Source organism: Triticum aestivum, chromosome 1A (genome assembly GCF_018294505.1).
Source record: "Triticum aestivum cultivar Chinese Spring chromosome 1A, IWGSC CS RefSeq v2.1, whole genome shotgun sequence".
Classification (NCBI taxonomy): domain Eukaryota; kingdom Viridiplantae; phylum Streptophyta; class Magnoliopsida; order Poales; family Poaceae; genus Triticum; species Triticum aestivum.
In genome coordinates this window covers 156,922,014-156,940,709 of record NC_057794.1, presented here as the reverse complement: position 1 = coordinate 156,940,709, position 18,696 = coordinate 156,922,014, and positions in this window count along the sequence as shown.

The following is an 18,696-nucleotide window of genomic DNA, read 5'->3' as shown; positions in this document are numbered from 1 at the left end:
TGGGACCTAAGCATGCACCCAAGGACACATATTTGATTTTTCAACCAATTTATATGCACTGGAGCATGTGCATGTAGTTCAAATTTGAATTATGCACATAAATGCATTGAAGACTCAGTTAATGCATAAAAATGTCCAAACGAACCCCGAAAATCACAAAAATTGACATAAATGCTCCTGTTGTTCTATGTTGACACGATAAATTTTTTTGGAAGCAATAAGAGGCAATGGATATCGTTTCGTCCCCAAAGGTGGGATGTTCTCTACCGAAACCATCATGCTTGTTGTGAGAAGCTCTTGTTTGTGAGAAGCATATACACAAACCTCACTCAAATGGGACAAAAAATTTACCACGGCATGTTGATGCTGCTCCATGATAGCATGCCAAGTTTCATGAATTTCAGACGAGTTTTAGATTTACTAGAATATTAAAATAAAGTATCTCAATGTTTTGCCGGCAATCAATGGTGCCCTGGAGTTCAAAATTCATTCCCATTTCTTGCATGGGAGCTAAGAATGCACCCAAGGACACATATTTTATTTTTTAACCAATTTATATGCATTAGAGCATGTGCAGGTAGTTCAAATTTGAATTATGCACATAAATGCATTGAAAACTCTGTTAATGCATAAAAATGTCCATGCAAACCCCGAAAAATAACAAAAATTGACACAACACTCCTGTTGTTCGATGTTGACACGAGAAAAAATTTGAAAGCAATAAGAGGCAATGGATTTCGTTTCGTCCCCAAAGGTGGGACGTTCCCTACTGAAACCATCATGCTTGTTGTGAGAAGCTCTAGTTTCTGAGAAGCATATACCCAAACCTGCCCCAAATGGGACAAAAAATTTGCCACGGTATGTTGATGCTGCTCCATGATAGCATGCCAAGTTTCATGAATTTCAGACGAGTTTTGGATTTACTAGAATTTAAAACTAAAGTATCTCAATGTTTTACCGGCAATCAATGGTGCCCTGCTGTTTGAAATTCATTCCCATTTCTTGCATGGGACCTAAGCATGCACCCAAGGACACAGATTTGATTTTTCAACCAATTTATATGCACTGGAGCATCTGCATGTAGTTCAAATTTGAATCATGCACATAAATGCATTGAAAACTCAGTTAATGCATAAAAATGTCGAAACGAACCCCGAAAAATCACAAAAATTGACACAACACTCCTGTTGTTCTATGTTGACACGAGAAAAAAATTGAAAGCAATAAGAGGCAATGGATATCATTTCATCCCCAAACATGGGACGTTCCCTACTGAAACCATCACGCTTGTTGTGAGAAGCTCTGGTTTGTGAGAAGCATATACCCAAACCTGCCCCAAATGGGACAAAAAATTTACCACGGCATGTTGATGCCGCTCCATGATAGCATGCCAAGTTTCATGAATTTTAGACAAGTTTTGGATTTACTAGAATTTAAAAACCAGGCATCTCAATGTTTTGCTGGTAATCAACAGCGCGGAGGTGTTTGAAATTCATTCCCATTTCTTGCATGGGACCTAAGCATGCACCCAAGGACACGGATTTGATTTTTCAACCAATTTATATGCACTGGAGCATGTGCATGTAGTTCAAATTTGAATTATGCACATAAATGCATTCAAGACTCAGTTAATGCATAAAAATGTCCAAACGAACCCCGAAAAATCACAAAAATTGACATAAACGCTCATGTTGTTCTATGTTGACACAAGAAAGTTTTTGGAAGCAATAAGAGGCAATGGATATCGTTTCGTCCCCAAAGGTGGGACATTCCCTATCGAAACCATCATGCTTGTTGTGAGAAGCTCTAGTTTCTGAGAAGCATATAGCCAAACATGCCCCAAATGGGACAAAACATTTACCACAACATGTTGATGCCGCTCCATGATAGCATGCCAAGTTTCATGAATTTCAGGCGAGTTTTGGATTTACTAGAATTTAAAAATAAAGTATCTCAACGTTTTGCCGGCAATCAACGGTGCCCTGGTGTTTGAAATTCCTTCCCATTTCTGGCATGGGACCTAAGCATGCACCCAAGGACACATACTTGAGTTTTCAACCAATTTATATCCATTGGAGCATGAGCATGTAGTTCAAATTTGAATTATGCACATAAATGCATTGAAAACTCACTTAATTCTTAAAAATGTCCAAACGAACCACGAAAAATCATAAAAACTGACACAACACTCCTATTGTTCTATGTTGACACGAGAAATTTTTTGGAAGAATAAGAGGCAATGGATATCGTTTCGTCCCCAAAGGTGGGACGTTCCCTACCGAAAACATCATGCTTATTGTGAGAAGCTCTGGTTTGTGAGAAGCATATACCCAAACCTGCCCCAAATGGGACACAAAATTTACCAAGACATGTTGACGCCACTCCATGATAGCATTCCAAGTTTCATGAATTTCAGACGAGTTTTAGATTTATTAGAATTTAAAACCCAGGCATCTCAATGTTTAGCCGGCAATCAACAGTGCCGTGGTGTTTGAAATTCATTCCCATTTCTTGCGTGGGAACTAAGTATGCACCCAAGGACACAGATTTGATTTTTCAACCAATTTATATGCACTAGAGCATGTGCATGTAGTTCAAATTTGAATCATGCAACTAAATGCATTGAAAACTCAGTTAATGCATAAAAATGTCCGAACGAACCCCGAAAAATCACAAAAATTGACACAACACTCCTGTTGTTCTATGTTGACACGAGAAAAAATTTGAAAGCAATAAGAGGCAATGGATATCATTTCATCCCCAAACGTGGGACGTTCCCTACTGAAACCATCACGCTTGTTGTGAGAAGCTCTGGTTTGTGAGAAGCATATACCCAAACCTGCCGCAAATGGGACAAAAAATTTACCACGGCATGTTGATACCGCTCCATGATAGCATGCCAAGTTTCATGAATTTCAGACAAGTTTTGGATTTACTAGAATTTAAAAACCAGGCATCTCAACGTTTTGGTGGCACTCAACAGTGTGGAGGTGTTTGAAATTCATTCCCATTTCTTGCATGGGACCTAAGCATGCACCCAAGGACACATATTTGATTTTTCAACCAATTTATATGCACTGGAGCATGTGCGTGTAGTTCAAATTTTAATTATGCACATAAATGCATTGAAGACTCAGTCAATGCATAAAAATGTCCAAACGAACCCCAAAAAATCACAAAAATTGACATAAAGGCTCCTGTTGTTCTATGTTGACACGATAAATTTTTTTGGAAGCAATAAGAGTCAATGGATATCGTTTCGTCCCCAAAGGTGGGATGTTCTCTACCGAAACCATCATGCTTGTTGTGAGAAGCTCTGGTTTGTGAGAAGCATATACCGAAACCTGACTCAAATGGGACAAAAAATTTACCACGGCATGTTGGTGCTGCTCCATGATAGCATGCCAAGTTTCATGAATTTCAGACGAGTTTTGGATTTACTAGAATATTAAAATAAAGTATCTCAATGTTTTGCCGGCAATCAATGGTGCCCTAGAGTTCAAAATTCACTCCCTTTTCTTGCATGGGACCTAAGAATGCACCCAAGGACACAGATTTTATTTTTCAACCACTTTATATGCAGTAGAGCATGTGCAGGTAGTTCAAATTTGAATTATCCACTTTATACATGCATTGAAAACTCTGTTAATCCATAAAAATGTCCAAGTAAACCCGAAAAATAACAAAAATTGACACAACACTCCTGTTGTTCTATGTTGACACGAGAAAAAATTTGAAAGCAATAAGAGGCAATGGATATCGTTTCGTCCCCAAAGGTGGGACTTTCCCTACCGAAACCATCATGCTTGTTGTGAGAAGCTCTAGTTTCTGAGAAGCATATACCCAAATCTGCCCCAAATGGGACAAAACATTTGCCACGGTATGTTCATGCTGCTCCATGATAGCATGCCAAGTTTCATGAATTTCAGACGAGTTTTGGATTGACTAGATATAAAAATAAAGTATCTCAATGTTTTACCGGCAATCAACGGTGCCCTGCTGTTTGAAATTCATTCCAATTTCTTGCATGGGACCTAAGCATGCACCCAAGGACACATATTGGAATTTTCAACCAATTTATATGCACTGGAGCATGTGCATGTAGTTCAAATTTGAATCATGCACATAAATGCATTGAAAACTCAGTTAATGCATAAAATGTCCAAACGAACCCCGAAAAATCACAAAAATTGACACAACACTCCTGTTGTTCTATGTTGACACGAGAAAAAATTTGAAAGCAATAAGAGGCAATGGATAACGTTTCATCCCCAATGGTGGGACATTCCCTACTAAAACCATCACGCTTGTTGTGAGAAGCTCTGGTTTGTGAGAAGCATATACCCAAACCTGCCCCAAATGGGACAAAAAATTTACCACGACATGTTGATGCCGCTCCATGATAGCATGCCAAGTTTCATGAATTTCAGACAAGTTTTGGATTTACTAGAATTTAAAAACTAGGCACCTCAATGTTTTGCTGGCAATCAACAGTGCGGAGGTGTTTGAAATTCATTTCCATTTCTTGCATGGGACCTAAGCATGCACCCAAGGACACAGATTTGATTTTTCAACCAATTTATATGCACTGGAGCATGTGCACGTAGTTCAAATTTGAATTATGCACATAAATGCATTGAAGACTCAGTTAATGCATAAAAATGTCCAAACGAACCCCGAAAATCACAAAAAATGACATAAACGCTCATGTTGTTCTATGTTGAGACGAGAAATTTTTTGGAAGCAATAAGAGGCAATGGATATCGTTTCGTCCCCAAAGGTGGGACATTCCCTATCGAAACCATCATGCTTGTTGTGAGAAGCTCTAGTTTCTGAGAAGCATATACCCAAACCTGCCCCAAATGGGACAAAACATTTACCACGACATGTTGATGCTGCTCTATGATAGCATGCCAAGTTTCATGAATTTCAGACGAGTTTTGGATTTACTAGAATTTAAAAATAAAGTATCTCAACATTTTGCCGGCAATCAACGGTGCCCTGGTGTTTGAAATTCCTTCCCATTTCTGGCATGGGACCTAAGCATGCACCCAAGGACACATACTTTAGTTTCCAACCTATTTATATGCACTGGAGCATGTGCATGTAGTTCAAATTTGAATTATGCACATAAATGCATTGAAAACTCACTTAATGATTAAAAATGTCCAAACGAACCACGAAAAATCATAAAAACTGACACAACACTCCTATTGTTCTATGTTGACATGAGAAAAAATTTGAAAGCAATGAGAGGCAATGGATATCGTTTCGTCCCCAAAGGTGGGACGTTCCCTACCAAAACCATCATGCTTGTTGTGAGAAGCTCTGGTTTGTGAGAAACATATACCCAAACCTGCCCCAAATGGGACAAAACTTTTACCACGACATGTTGATGCCGCTCCATGATAGCATGCCAAGTTTCATGAATTTTAGACGAGTTTTGGATTTACTGGAATTTAAAAATAAAGTATCTCAACATTTTGCCGGGAATCAACGGTGCCCTGGTGTTTGAAATTCCTTCCCATTTCTGGCATGGGACCTAAGCATGCACCCAAGGACACAGACTTGAGTTTTCAACCAATTTATATGCACTGGGCATGTGGATGTAGTTCGAATTTGAATTATGCACATATATGCATTGAAAACTCACTTAATTCATAAAAATGTCCAAACGAACCACGAAAAATCATAAAAACTGACACAACACTCCTATTGTTCTATGTTGACACGAGAAGTTTTTGGGAAGCAATAAGAGGCAATGGATATCGTTTCGTCCCCAAAGGTGGGATGTTCCCTACTGAAACCATCATGCTTATTGTGAGAAGCTCTTGTTTGTGAGAAGCATATTCCCAAACCAGCCCCAAATGGGACAAAAACTTTACCATGACATGTTGACGCCACTCCATGATAGCATGCCAAGTTTCATGAATTTCAGACGAGTTTTGGAATTATTAGAATTTGAAAACCAGGCATCTCAATGTTTTACCGGCAATCAACAATGCCATGGTGTTTGAAATTCATTCCCGTTTCTTGCATGGGACCTAAGTATGCACCCAAGGACACAGATTTGATTATTCAACCAATTTATATGCACTGGAGCATGTGCATGTAGTTCAAATTTGAATTATGCACATAAATGCATTGAAAACTCAGTTAATGCATAAAAATGTCCAAACGAACCCCGAAAAACCACAAAAATTGACACAACACTCCTGTTGTTCTATGTTGACACAAGAAGAATTTTGCAAGCAATAAGAGGCAATGGGTATCTTTTCGTCCCCAAAGGTGGGATGTTCCCTACCGAAACCATCATGCTTGTTGTGAGAAGCTCTAGTTTGTGAGAAGCATATACCCAAACCTGCACCAAATGGGACAAAACATTTACCACGGCATGTTGATGCTGCTCCATGATAGCATGCCAAGTTACATGAATTTCAGACAAGTTTTGGATTTACGAGAATTTAAAAACCAGGCATCTGAATGTTTTGCTCGCAATCAACAGTGCCCTGGTGTTTGAAATTCATTACCATTTCTTGCATGGGACCTAAGCATGCATACAAGGACACATATTTGATTTTTCAACCAATTTATATGCACTGGAGCATGTGCATGTAGTTCAAATTGGAATTACGCACATAAATGCGTTGAATACTCAGTTAATGCATAGATATGTCCAAATGAACCCCGAAAAATCACAAAAATTGACACAACACTCCTGTTGTTCTATGTTGACACGAGAAAAAAATTTGAAGCAATAAGAGGCAATGGATATCGTTTCGTCCCCAAAGGTGGGACGTTCCTTACCGAAACCATCACGCTTGTTGTGAGAAGCTCTAGTTTGTGAGAAGCATATACCCAAACCTGCCCCAAATGGGACAAAATTTTTACCACAACATGTTGATGCCGCTCCATGATAGCATGCCAAGTTTCATGAATTTTAGACAAGTTTTGGATTTACTAGAATTTAAAAACCAGGCATCTCAACGTTTTGCTGGCAATCAACAGTGCAGAGGTGTTTGAAATTCATTCCCATTTCTTGCATGGGACCTAAGCATGCACCCAAGGACACAAATTTGATTTTTTAACCAATTTATATGCACTGGAGCATGTGCCTGTAGTTCAAATTTGAATTATGCACATAAATGCATTGAAGACTCAGTTAATGCATAAAAATGTCCAAACGAACCCCAAAAAATCACAAAAATTGACACAACACTCCTGTTGTTCTATGTTGACATGAGAAATTTTTTTGGAAGCAATAAGAGGCAATGGATACTGTTTCATCCCCATAGGTGGGATGTTCTCTTCCGAAACCATCATGCTTGTTGTGAGAAGCTCTGGTTTGTGAGAAGCATATACCCAAACCCGCCCCAAATGGGACAAAAAATTTACCACAACATGTTGATGCTGCTCCATGATAGCATGCCAAGTTTCATGAATTTCAGACAAGTTTTGGATTTACTAGAATTTAAAAATAAAGTATCTCAATGTTTTGTCGGCAATCAATGGTGCCCTGGAGTTCGAAATTCAATCCCATTTCTTGCATGGGACCTAAGAATGCACCCAAGGACACAGATTTGATGTTTCAACCAATTTATACTCACTAAACATGTGCATGTAGTTCAAATTTGAATTATGCACATAAATGCATTGAAAACTCTGTTAATGCATAAAACTGTCCAAGCGAACCCCGAAAAATAACAAAAATTGACACAACCCTCCTGTTGTTCTATGTTGACACAAGAAAAAATTTGAAAGCAATAAGAGGCAATGGATATCGTTTCATCCGCAAAGGTGGGACGTTCCCTACCGAAACTATCATGCTTGTTGTGAGAAGCTCTGGTTTGTCAGAAGCATATACCCAAACCTGCCCCAAACCTAACAAAAAATTTACCATGACATGTTGATGCCGCTCCATGATAGCATGCCAAGTTTCATGAATTTCAGATGAGTTTTGAATTTACTAGAATTTAAAAATAAAGTATCTCAGCATTTTGCCGGCAATCAACGGTGCCCTGGTGTTTGAAATTCCTTCCCATTTTTGGCATGGGACCTAAGCATGCACCCAAGGACACAGACTTGATTTTTCAACCAATTTATATGCACTGGAACATGTGCATGTAGTTCAAATTTGAATCATGCACATAAATGCATTGAAAACTTAATCCACAAAAATGTCCAGATGAACCACGAAAAATCACAAAAATTGACACAACACTCCTGTTGTTCCATGTTGACACGAGAAAAAAATTGAAAGCAATAAGAGGCAATGGACATCGTTTCGTTCCCAAAGGTAGGACGTTCCCTACTGAAACCATCATGCTTGTTGTGAGCAGCTCTGGTTTGTGAGAAGCATATACCCAAACCTACCCCAAATGGGACAAAAAAATTACCATGGCATGTTGATGCCGCTCCATGATAGCATGCCAAGTTTCATGAATTTCAGACAAGTTTTGGATTTACTAGAATTTAAAAATCAGGCATCTCAATGTTTTGCCGGCAATCAACAGTGTGCTGGTGTTTGAAATTCATTCTCATTTCTTGCTTGGGACCTAAGCATGCACCGAAGGACACATATTTGATTTTTGAACCAATTTATATGCACTGGAGCATGTGCATGTAGTTAAAATTTGAATTATGCACATAAATGCATTGAAAACTCAGTTAATGCATAAAAATATGCAAATGAACCCCAAAAAATCACAAAAATTGACACAACACTCCTGTTGTTCTATGTTGACACGAGAAGAAATTTGAATGCAATAAGAGGGAATGGATATCGTTTCTTCCCCAAAGGTGGGACGTTCCCTACCGAAACCATCATGCTTATTGTGAGAAGCTCTGGTTTGTGAGAAGCATATACCCAAACCTGCCCCAAATGGGACAAAAAATTACCACGACATGTTGATGCCGCTCCATGATAGCATGCCAAGTTTCATGAATTTCAAACAAGTTTTGGATTTACTAGAATTTAAAAACCAAGCATCTCAATGTTTTGCTGGCAATCTAAAGTGCCATGGTGTTTGAAATTCATTCCCATTTCTTTCATGGGACCTAAGCATGCACCCAAGGACACATATTTGTTTTTTCAACCAATTTATATGCACTGGAGCATGTGCATGTAGTTCGAATTTGGATTATGCACATAAATGCATTGAAAACTCAGTTAATGCATAAAAATGTCCAAACGAACCCCGAAAAATCACAAAAATTGACACAACACTCCTGTTGTTCTATGTTGACATGAGAAAAAATTTGGAAGCAATAAGAGGCAATGGATATCGTTTCGTCCCCAAAGGTGGGGCTTTCCCTACCGAAACCATCATACCCAAACCTGCCCCAAATGGGACAAAAATTTTACCACGGCATGTTGATGCCGCTCCATGATAGCATGCCAAGTTTCATGAATTTCAGACGAGTTTTGGATTACCAGAATTGAAAAACCAGGTATCTCAATGTTTACGGCCGAGTGACGGTGGCAGGCTGTGACATTCATTCCCATTTCTGGCATGGGACCTAAGCAGGCAACCAAGGACACATATTTGAATTTTCAACTAATTTATATGCATTAGAGCATCTGCTTGTACTTCAAATTTGAATTATGCAGATGAATGCATAGAAAACTCGGTTAATGTATAAAAATGTCCAGGCGACCCCTGAAAGATCCCAAAAATTGACACAACACCCATGTTGTTCTATGTTGACACTTGGAAAAAAATTGAAGTCGAGAAGAGGCAACGGATATCGTTTTGTGCAGAAAGGTGAAACGTTCCCTACCAAAACGATCACACTTGTTGTGAGAAGCTCTGGATTTATTAGAATTACAAAAGCAAGTACGTCGAAGTTTCCGGAGAGACACAGTGCCGTGGTGTTCGAATTTAATCCCCATTTCTTGCATGGGAGATAAGCATAAACTTGAAAGATCCAAGAACCAAGATTTATCCCTCAACTACGAGGGGAGGTAAGGAACTTCCATCTAGCTCTACACTTGATTCACCTTCTGTTTTGAGTAAGCTTGCGACACCTAAACCTACTTGTGCTATTAATTCTGATGTGTCACATGTTATTGATGATGCCACTTCTGCTATGCATGATATTATGAAGAAACTACTTCTATGCTTGATAATACTGTGCCACTAGGTGAATTTCTTGATGAACAACTTGCTAGGGCTAGATAGAATGAAATTATTGAACCTGGTAATATTGATGAAAGTGATGATGAAGATTCTCCCCCTAGATATGAATTGCCTGTTGTTCCTGAGGGTTATGTTATGGATGAAGAAACTGCTAGAGACTTCTTAGCTTGCAATGATAGATCTGATCTTAAGAAATCAATAGCCAAGCTTAAAGAAAAGTCTTTGAATGCTAGAATGAAATATGACCTTGCTTTTGCTACTTCACCTATCTTTATTACTGATAAGGATTATGATTTCTCTGTCGATCCTAAGATAATTACTTTGGTTGAATCTCATCCTTTTTATGGCTATGAATCTGAAACTGTTGTGGCACATCTTACTAAATTAAATGATATAGCCACCCTGTTCACTAATGATGAGAAAACTCGTCATTATTATATCCTTAAGTTATTTCCACTCTCATTAAAGGGTGATGCTAAAACATGGTTTAATTCTCTTGATCCTGGTTGTGTGCGTAGTCCCCAGGATATGATTTATTACTTCTCTGCTAAATATTTCCCCGCTCATAAGAAACAAGCTGCTTTAAGGGAAATATATAATTTTGTGCAAATTGAAGAAGAGAGTCTCCCACAAGCTTTGTGGAGGCTTCTCTGATTACTTAATGCTTTGTGTCGGTGTCAAAACCGGCGGATCTCGGGTAGGGGGTCCCGAACTGTGCGTCTAAGGCGGATGGTAATAGGAAGTAGGGGACACGATGTTTACCCAGGTTCGGGCCCTCTTGATGGAGGTAATACCCTACGTCCTGCTTGAGTTTTCTTGATGATATGAGTATTACAAGAGTTGATCTACCACGAGATCGTAGAGGCTAAACCCTAGAAGCTAGCCTATGGTATGATTGTATGTTGTCCTATGGACTAAACCCTCCAGTTTATATAGACACCGGAAGGGGCTAGGGTTACACAAGGTCGGTTACAAGGGACGAGATTTACATATCCGTATTGCCTAGCTTGCCTTCCACGCCAAGGAGAGTCCCATCCGGACACGGGACAAAGTCTTCAATCTTGTATCTTCATAGTCCAACAGTCCGGCCAAAGGATATAGTCCGGCTGTCCGGAGACCCCCTAATCCAGGACTCCCTCAGTAGCCCCTGAACCAGGCTTCAATGACGACGAGTTCGGCGCGCAGTATTGTCTTCGGCATTGCAAGGCGGGTTCTTCTACAAATACTTCATGGAAGATTTTTGAACACAAGGATAGTGTCCGGTTCTGCAAAACAAGTTCCACACCCCACCGTAGAGAGAACAATATTTCCATAAATCTAATCTGCTGACACGTTTTGGCAGCACAACATCACGTCACGTCCCGGTCCTTATCTAAACTGTTTTTCTCAACCAGCGCTGCGCATATTGTGAGGCGGTTTTTCTGTCACGTCTTGTCAAAGCAGAGATCGTGTCTGAGATCTCTTTGAGAGAGATTTCAGTCTGTTTATGGTAATGCAAGTTATGCTAGTTCGTCGAGTCCAACCTTGCAAACGTCGGCCCCTCCGCACGTGGGAATTCAACCCGGAAGGACCGCGAGCTATTCAACACTTCTTTCGCATGATGCTCGAAGAGATGTTCAATCGTTCTTCAGACCCCAAATAGAGCGTCCGGACACCACTGAGGATGTGGGTTTGAGCTGCAACCGCCCTGATACCCAAGTAAGTAATCCCATGGCCGAACACACTGTCCTTTTATTTATCATGACATCATTCTAAAAAGTTGCTCTTTGACCGGAACTGGATAACAAAGGCAAAGATGATCAGGTGTCCGGCCCCCCTTCCTAAAGGCTTGGACAATCCGGTACTGGACAAAATGCTCGAGCCGGCGTCTTATCAAGTGCCCTCAAAGGAAGATGAAGGGGGGAATAAAGAGGCCGACAACGGGCCTCACTCGCTACTCGTCCCAACCGAGGGGATGAGCACCTCCGCGAGGGAGGATAAACAGGGGAAAGAATCTGACATTCCCTCTCCCCGGGGAAGGAAGAGGACTGCCTCTGAAGATCCGAAAACTAAGGTTTCCAAACGGGAGAAGAAATCTTCGCCAGAGGGTCCTGCAACGGAGGGTATTCTTGCCGCACAATGTCCGCGCGGGGATCAGCCCTCTACCGAGCTATAAGTAATCAAAAAGTACTTAATAATGAAAAATATCCTACCTTACTTCCGAAGACAATAACCGATGCTTATAAATTGTAGTCCGGATCGTAGCCCTTCTCGAAAGAGTTCGTCTTCAGGGGATCTTCTTCCGGAGATGATGGAGAGCGAAACACCTCCTCCTAACACACCACCTTATAATGCGGGTGACCCTGAAGTGTCGTCGCGGAGGGTATCTCCGGATCTGCCAAGGCCAGAGGATAACCCTTTGGCTACCCAGAATCCCCAGTATTCGGCTCCTAAGGAGAGCGGCAGCGAGAGTCCGGAACCATACAGTGTCCGGTCGGACGCACTGAAGGATCTTCTGGGGCAAGCGGCCGTCTCAAAAGCGCATCGTACGCTGATGGGTATGGTAATTAAAAGGATTTCATCCGCTGAAAACGGATTGCATGAAGCCTTTATGAGTCTGCTGAAAGGCTTTGAGGTACGTGAAATAGTGTATGTTTTTGATAGTACTGCACATGTTAGGTGTGCCCTATGCAGATAGTATCTCCTGAGACTCTGGTTGTCATCGAGAATGGCGGCAACCCGATGATCATATTCCCAGGTAATAATCCGACTGCCTTTATGTGCAGGCGGCTGAGACTCTGGTGGCTAGCCGGACTGATGGGTTTACCGAGCTAAAGCGGCAACTTGATGCGGCCGATGCCGATATCGTGCTTGTCAACCAGCGGCTTGACGAGGCACATGGTAAGTGATTTCTATGGTGATCATCACATAATAAGAGGAGCATGATGCCAGTATCTTTAATATGTTGTGACCGCACATGGATCTGCCACCGTGGAGAGCCTTTGGGCGGAGCTTGCCAGAGCCAAGGAACAAGCAAGGAGTAGCAATGTGGCCGCTCTAAAGGCAGCCGAAAGACTTGAGGGCCGAACAGGCCGTGCATTGCAAGAGCAAGGAAAGAATGGCCAAAATGGTTGTAGAGTTAAAAGATGCCACTGACCATTACCCGTTTCTTGAAGAACAAAGCCGAGCGAGGGTGACGGACCTGGAGAAGGCCCTGGTAGCTGCCAAGTAAGCCCGCTCCAAAATTAGAGCGACGAAGGAGGAGCTGCATCAAGCTGTAGATATCATGTCTGGGAAGCCCTTCTTGTTGCAGACTAAATTCAGAGATCCGAAGTATGCTCCTCTTGACCGACTATGGAGTTCCACGGACGCCTACATGGATTTGGCTGCAAGTGCTGCTGATGCGGCCGAGTACTGATACGTCTCCAACGTATCTATAATTTTTGATTGCTCCATGCTATATTATCTACTGTTTTGTACATTATTGGGCTTTATTATCCACTTTTATATTATTTTTGGGACTAACCTATTAACGGGAGGCCCAACCTAGAATTGCTGTTTTTTTTGCCTATTTTAGGGTTTCGAAGAAAAGGAATATCAAACGGAGTCCAAATGGAATGAAACCTTCAGGAACGTGATTTTCTGAACAAACAAGAGCTGAGAGACTTGGACCCTACGTCAAGAAAGAAAAGAGGAGGCCATGAGGTAGGGGGCGCGCCTACCCCCCCAGGCGCGCCCTCCACCCTCGCGGGCCCCCTGTTGCTCCACCGACGTACTCCTTCCTCCTATATATACCTACGTACCCCCAAACGATCAGATACGGAGCCAAAACCCTAATTTCACCGCTGTAACTTTCTGTATCCACGAGATCCCATCTTGGGGCCTGTTTCGGAGCTCCGCCGGAGGGGGCATCGATCACGGAGGGCTTCTACATCAACACCATAGCCCCTCCAATGAAGTGTGAGTAGTTTACCTCAGACCTACGGGTCCATAGTTAGTAGCTAGATGGCTTCTTCTCTCTTTTTGGATCTCAATACAATGTTCTCCCCCTCTCTTGTGGAGAACTATTTGATGTAATCTTCTTTTTGCGGTGTGTTTGTTGGGATCGATGAATTGTGGGTTTATGATCAAGTCTATCTATGAATAATATTTGAATCTTCTCTGAATTCTTTTATGTATGATTGGTTATCTTTGCAAGTCTCTTCGAATTATTAGTTTGGTTTGGCCTACTAGATTGATCTTTCTTGCAATGGGAAAAGTGCTTAGCTTTGGGTTCAATCTTGCGGTATCCTTTCCCAGTGACAGTAGGGGCAGCAAGGCACGTATTGTATTGTTTCCGTCGAGGATAACAAGATGGGGTTTTCTTCATATTGCATGAGTCTATCCCTCTACATCATGTCATCATGCTTAAGGCGTTACTCTGTTTTTAACTTAATACTCTAGATGCCTGCTGGATAGCGGTCGATGAGTGGAGTAATAGTTGTAGATGCAGGCAGGAGTCGGTCTACTTGTCTCGGACGTGATGCCTATATACATGATCATACCTAGATATTCTCATAACTATGCTCAATTCTGTTAATTGCTCAACAGTAATTTGTTCACCCACCGTAGAATACTTATGCTCTCGAGAGAAGCCACTCGTGAAACCTATGGCCCCCGGGTCTATCTTCATCATATTAATCTCCTACTACATAGTTATTTCCTTTGCTATTTACTTTGCCTTTATTTTACCTTGCATCTTTATCATAAAAATACCAAAAATATTATCTTATCATATCTATCAGATCTCAGTCTCGTAAGTGGCCTTATAGGGATTGACAACCCCTATTTGCGTTGGTTGCGAGGATTTATTTGTTTTGTGCAGGTACGAGGGACTCGTGCATAGCCTCCTACTGGATTGATACCTTGGTTCTCAAAAACTGAGGGAAATACTTATGCTACTTTGCTGCATCATCCCTTCCTCTTCGGGGAAAACCAACGCAGTGCTCAATAGGTAGCAAGAAGGATTTCTGGCGCCGTTGCTGGGGAGGTCTACGCAAAAGTCAACATACCAAGTACCCATCACATACCCTTATCTCCCGCATTACATTATTTGCCATTTGCCTCTTATTTTCCTCTCCCCCACTTCTCCCTTGCCATTTTTTTCGCCCTCTCTCTCTCTATCCTCCCTCTCTTTCTCTATTTGCCTCATTTTGCCCGCTTGCTTTTTGTTTGCTTGTGTGTTAGTTTGCTTGCTTGTCACGATGGCTCAAGATAATACTAAATTGTGTGACTTCACCAATACCAACAACAATGATTTTATTAGCACTCCGATTTCTCCTCTTACTGATGCTGAATCTTGTGAAATTAATACTGCTTTGCTGAATCTTGTCATGAAAGATCCGTTTTCTGGCCTTCCTAGTGAAGATGCCGCTACCCATCTAAATAGCTTCGTTGATTTGTGTGACATGCAAAAGAAGAAAGATGTGGATAATGATATTGTTAAATTGAAGCTATTTACTTTTTCGCTTAGAGATCGTGCTAAAGCTTGGTTTTCATCTTTGCCTAAAAATAGTATTGATTCATGGAATAAGTGCAAAGATGCTTTTATCTCTAAGTATTTTCCTCCCGCTAAGATCATCTCTCTTAGAAATGATATTATGAATTTTAAGAAACTTGATCATGAACATGTTGCACAAGTTTGGGAGAGAATGAAATTAATAATACGTAATTGCCCTACTCATGGTTTAAATTTGTGGATGATTATACAAAAAATTTATGCCGGATTGAATTTTGCTTCTAGAAATCTTTTAGACTTGGCCGCGGGAGGCACTTTTATGGAAATCACTTTAGGAGAAGCTACTAAACTCCTAGATAATATTATGGTTAATTATTCTCAATGGCATACTGAAAGATCTACTAATAAAAAGGTGCATGTGATAGAAGAAATTAATGTTTTGAGTGGAAAGATGGATGAACTTATGAAATTATTTGCTAATAAGAGTGTTTCTTCTGATCCTAATGATATGCCCTTGTCTACTTTGATTGAGAATAATAATTAATCTATGGATGTGAATTTTGTTGGTAGGAACAATTTTGGTGACAACGTGTATAGAGGAAATTTCAACCCTAGGCCTTATCCTAGTAATCCCTCTAATAATTATGGTAATTCCTACAACAATTCTTATGGAAATTATAATAAGATGCCCTCTGATTTTTAATCTAATATTAAAGAATTTATTACCTCGCAAAATAATTTTAATGCTATGATTGAAGAAAAATTGCTTAAGATTGATGATTTGGCTAGGAATGTTGATAGAATTTCTCTTGATGTTGATTCTTTGAAACTTAGATCTATTCCACCTAAGCATGATATCAATGAGTCTCTCAAAGCCATGAGAATTTCCATTGATGAGTGCAAAGAAAGAACCGCTAGGATGCATGCTAAGAAAGATGCCTTTATAAGAGCGTGTTCTTCTAGTTCCTATGAAAATAAAGATGAAGATCTAAAAGTTATTGATGTGTCCCCTATTAAATCTTTGTTTTGCAATATGAATCTTGATAATGATGGGACTGAATATGATCCACCTTTACCTAGAAGGCGTTCCAATAATTCGGAATTTGTTGATCTTGATGCTAAATTTGATAAAAGTGGGATTAAAGAAATTAAAACCCTAGATGTTGCTAAACCCACTATTATGGATTTCAAGGAATTTAACTATTAAAATTGCTCTTTGATTGATTCTATTTCCTTGTTGCAATCCGTGATAATTCTCCTCACGCTTATAGTCAAAATAAATCATTTACTAAACATATCTTTCATGCCTTGATGCAATCTTATGAAGAAAAACTTGAATTGGAAGTTTCTATCCCTAGAAAACTTTATGATGAGTGGGAACCAACTATTAAAATTAAAATTAAAGATCATGAATTCTATGCTTTATGTGATTTGGGTGCTAGTGTTTCCACGATTGCAAATACTTTGTGTGATTTGTTAGGTTTCCGTGATTTTGATGATTGCTCTCTAAACTTGCACCTTGTGGATTCCACTATTAAGAGACCTATGGGAAGAATTAATGATGTTCTTATTGTTGCAAATAGGAACTATGTGCCCGTAGATTTTATTTTTCTTGACATAGATTGCAATCCTTCATGTCCTATTATTCTTGGTAGACCTTTCCTTAGAACGATTGGTGCAATTATTGATATGAAGGAAGGAAATATTAGATTCCAATTTTTGTTAAGGAAAGGCATGGAACACTTTCCTAGAAAGAAAATTAAATTACCTTATGAATCTATTATGAGAGCCACTTATGGATTGCCTACCAAAGATGGCAATACCTAGATCTATTCTTGCTTGTTATGCCTAGCTAGGGGCGTTAAACGACATCGCTTGTTGGGAGGCAACCCAATTTTATTTTTATTACTTTATTTTTGATCCTGTTAAGTAATAAATAATTTATCTAGACTCTGTTTCAGTTGTGTTTTTTCGTGTTTAATTAGTGTTTGTGCCAAGTAGAACCGTTGGGAAGACTTGGGGAAAGTCTTGTTGAACTTGCTGTAAAAAACAGAAACTTTAGCGCTCACGAGAACTGCTGTCATTTTTATTTTGAAAGTGATATTTAGTTAATTATTTTTGAAGATGATTAATAGATAAATTCCTCACGTCCAAAAATTTATTTTAGAATTTTTGGGGTTCCAGATCTTGCGCTAGCTACAGATTACTACAGACTGTTCTGTTTTGACAGATTCTGTTTTTCGTGTGTTGTTTGCTTATTTTGATGAATCTATGGCTAGTAAAATAGTTTATAAACCATAGAGAAGTTGGAATACAGTAGGTATAACACCAATATAAATAAATAATGAGTTAATTACAGTACCTTGAAGTGGTCTTTTATTTTCTTTCGCTAACGGAGCTCACGAGATTTTCTACTTTAAGTTTTGTGTTGTGAAGTTTTCAAGTTTTGGGTAAAGATTTGATGGATTATGGAACAAGGAGTGGCAAGAGCCTAAGCTTGGGTATGCCCATGGCACCCCCAAGATAATCTAAGGACACCTAAAAGCCAAAGCTTGGAGATGCCCCGGAAGGCATCCCCTCTTTCGTCTACTTCTATCGGTAACTTTACTTGGAGCTATATTTTTATTCGCCACATGATATGTGTTTTGCTTGGAGCGTCTTGTATTATTTGACTCTTTGCTTTTTAGTTTACCACAATAATCCTTGCTGTACACACCTTTTGAGAGAGCCATACATGATTTGGAATTTTTTAGAATACTCTATGTGCTTCGCTTATATCTTTTGAGTTATATAGTTTTGCTCTAGTACTTCACTTATATCTTTTAGAGCACGGTGGTGGATTTGTTTTATAGAAACTATTGATCTATCATGCTTCACTTAGATTATTTTGACAGTCTTAAATAGCATGGGAATTTGCTTAAAGTCTTAATATGCTTGGTATACAAGATTAATAATAAAACTTTCTTATGAGTGTGTTGAATACTATGAGGAGTTTGATGCTTGATAACTGTTTTGAGATATGAAGATGGTGATATTAAAGTTATGCTAGTTGAGTAGTTGTGAATTTGAGAAATACTTGTG